The sequence below is a fragment of the Prunus mume genome, linkage group LG2 (assembly GCF_029339155.1).
Source record: "Prunus mume cultivar Tortuosa linkage group LG2, ASM2933915v1, whole genome shotgun sequence".
NCBI classification, from domain to species: domain Eukaryota; kingdom Viridiplantae; phylum Streptophyta; class Magnoliopsida; order Rosales; family Rosaceae; genus Prunus; species Prunus mume.
The window spans coordinates 1,978,552-1,982,173 of NC_142699.1; the positions used below are offsets into that span (position 1 = coordinate 1,978,552).

The 3,622-nt window shown below is 36.7% G+C and overlaps 1 pseudogene; it reads left to right on the top strand.

Annotated features, from left to right (window-relative positions):
* The first annotated feature begins 2,696 nt into the window (after positions 1 to 2,696).
* On the top strand, positions 2,697 to 3,373 carry LOC148919402 (agamous-like MADS-box protein AGL80 pseudogene; annotated as a pseudogene).
* Positions 3,374 to 3,622: the final 249 nt, after the last annotated feature.

The following is a 3,622-nucleotide window of genomic DNA, read 5'->3' on the forward strand; positions in this document are numbered from 1 at the left end:
AAAAGTACACTAACTTTATTTTCAGATATAGGCTTGCGTATTGGCAATTTTCAAACCACAACATAAACCGAATTTCATTCAAATTTCAATTGAAAGGATATGTCTTATCCTTTTTAATTTAAATTATGCCATGCAAAAACCAAAAAAATAAATTACTTATTTTCGTGTGAGTGCCTTAATTAATTTTCTCCAATGGCTAATTGTAGGGCTGGAATTTTCACCCGACAAATCAAAAAACCAGCCAACTCGATCTAATTTTTTGGCCCGAAAAATAGTACATTTCATTCTCGGTCGATTATGGGGTGGTTTTTTGGCTTGACCTAACATCCTTGGAGTTGGATTGAGGAGAATAAGATTCCGGATTCCTATTGAAGTTGTTAACTAAATCATATGGAATTAAAGTAGGAGTGGTACTAATTACTAAAATGTACTCATTATTGGGTTAAAGTAGATGGCAAATTTGGAATTTTAAAAATTATGTGATGATATAATAGGTAAAAAAGATGAACTCCTATGGGGTTAGTTCTCCAGGAATTAGAAAACCATCTCCCACCCAAGAATTGAAATTCATTGATGTGAAGTAAACGCAGGAATCCTCCATCGATGGAATTCAATTCCTAATGAGAATTTCAATTCATGATTAGTAAACACATCATAGAAGTTGAAGGCATAAGGTTTGAAACCCTGACCTCTCAAATACTCAACCTCTTATCGCTACACCAACATGGTTCGTTCTTTGAAAATCATATCATTAATATATTTAATCATTACCAATCGAATAGTATTAAAAAAGTATTACATAGTTAGAGTTTCCTAACATCACTCTAACACCACCACTTTAAATTTTAAACCCCAACCATCGTCTTATTCCAGGTAGCTTGCTTGGAATCTCAGTCAAGCATATTCGCAATCCCTGGGCAAAGAGGTAGTTGACTACTCGATCAAAGAAAGATCGTCAAATGGGGCTTATATACGCAACCCACCTTCTCTCTCCCTCATCGTCTTCTCTCACCTCCAGATCTAGTGCACCATCACCATCTCAGCTGCTCAATCTCTCTTTCCATCTCTATCTCGGTTTTTCGTTGCCGAACCGTGCCGATTGAAACCATCGATTTGGCCGACAATCGGCAAACTATTGGAGGCGGCGTCGGTAGCGATTTCATTTTTTACTATACCGACAATGTCGGTCGATACATTGGAAGCTTAGAATCGGGTCGATAACGAACCGATTTCACCTCGAGCTAATTGTGTCAAGCTCATGCTTTTAAATATCATATGCTTCCCAATTGTCTTTCACATTGGCACCCCAATCACAATTTTGTCACTGTTTGAACTTCTTTAGTACAAGTGATAGTTTAAACTGCATGGGAGAGGGGTTTCTCACACATACGCACACAACTATGATGTCTTGGGGGTTCGAACTTGAGCCTTATGGCTTGAAAGTCAAGGCGTTTTTCCACTGGGCTAGACCCGTTGGTGAACCATCTACATTTAAACACTATATTATTGTTGTATTTTTTTTTATGTGAGTGTTTGAGATAGTTTAAAACCCAATTACTCTTTACACCCCATAATTTTTTACACCCCACTAAATTTTAATAAAATTTCAAATTACTCATTAAACCCCTTTTTTTTCCCTAAATTGAGTAAATGCATTGAATTGCAGAACCATCGCCCTTTGCCATCGATCGCAGAACATAGTGGCCATTGCAGCGATGTGGGCATTTTGACTCAGCTTTAAATAGTAAACAGGCAAACCAAGAGCAGATTTGTGAGAACAAGCAAGAATTCAGCTTTAGATAGATGAAATAGACCATAATTTAATAGTTTAGGTAAAGCATGAGAATTTTGTTTTGCATCAATATGACAGGATAGATGCGAGTGAACAACATGTAAAGATTCACCTGGAGGAACATATTGATTGTCTAAGGTAACATGTTAGGATCTCCTATAATGGGTGCTTTACCATTTTTTTCAATTAAAAATTAAAAATTTTAGGACCTTTCCTATTGAGATAGGCGATAGTATACTAAACTCACACACACTACACGAACGCTATGACTTGAACCCAGGACCTTTCTTGAGGGAATAAATACTCCAAACCACTATACTAATGAGTCCTTTGTTGCTTTACCCTTATCTAACATATTGTTGGGATTAAAAGAAGATGATGTCATGAAATAAAACAACACAGATTTGGCCCGAATCTAAAACCAATATGCAGACCCAAGCAACTGAATTTGGATTTAAGGAATGAATTCCAAATCCACACCCCAAACCATCCCTTATCCAAACATGCCCAAAATTAATCAATTCAATAGCAGATGCATCTGTACATTTGTAAGTTCATTTGTTTTTAGAAAAGAGATGTAATGGGTCGAATCGGAGGGTGTATACCATTCTCATCCCCATTCCCGTTTAGCTTTTTCCCCCATTCCCATTATGATAAAATACCAAATCTCCTACATTTGAAATGGAATGTTCATTCCCCCCCTCCCGTAATATTTGCTTGTATCAAAAAAAAAATGAAAAACATATCCCCACATTTAATTCTCATTCAAAATGTAATATCCAAGAATTCATTAGGTTGCCCTATTACTACTCTATATATAGTGTAGGCTATCCTCTTAAGAAAACTCGCAAATGCATTATTTTCTTACTAGTTTGTATTGTTCATTTTATTTTCCCTGAGAGCCATGTCTAGAAAGAAGGTGAAACTAACCTACATCAATAATTACTCAACCAGAGAAACAACATTCAAGAAAATGAACTAGGATCTGATGAAGAAAGTGTGTGAACTCAACAACCTCTATGATGTTCCAGTGTGTGCCCTAATTTATACCCTATCTGATACTCAACATGAGATTTGGCCATCCTCTCTCCAAGTGCAAGGCGTTCTTAAAAAAATTTAAGACCATGCCGGAGATGGAACAGAGCAAAAAGATGGTGAACATGGAGGAGAACAACTGAAGAAACAAAGGAAGGAGAAAAGGGAGAATGAGATGACAATGGTGCTATTCTAGAGTTTGACTGTAAGTCCCTCCACAATTGGAACATGGTTTCTTTGAATGATTTGGGTTGGCTGATTGACCAAAGCTCGAATGGAGAGGCAGGCTTTCAAAACTAACAGTATAGAGACGATGCAGAGGCATCCATGGTTCATGGGCATGAAGAACCCACAAGATCATCATATAGGGGTAGGGATTGGTGGTGTAGATGAGATGATTATGCCATTTTGGGTCAAAATCACATTAATGCTATTTGATCTAATAATGCCTTTTTCCCTTGAATTATTTAGTATTTGTTTCTAGGCAGTCTCTCTGTACTGGCCAAAAGTATAAAGTGATTTCTTTGATAATTTTGAATTCATAATTCAGGCCGAAAGGTCATGAGTCACAAGGACCAATATAAATGCAAATAATTATATAAGGTTAATATAAATATGGAAGCGCAGTAACCACAAGAGATTAATCCAAATATAGAGGAGTTCACTAGCAACAAAAAGCCCATAAGATATACGCCAAATAGTGAAACATTGAAATTACATTGGCATGTAGACCAATAGTCTAGGTTTGAACCCCCTTGGTACCTACCTTCTAAACTTTGGCACCAAGATTTAATA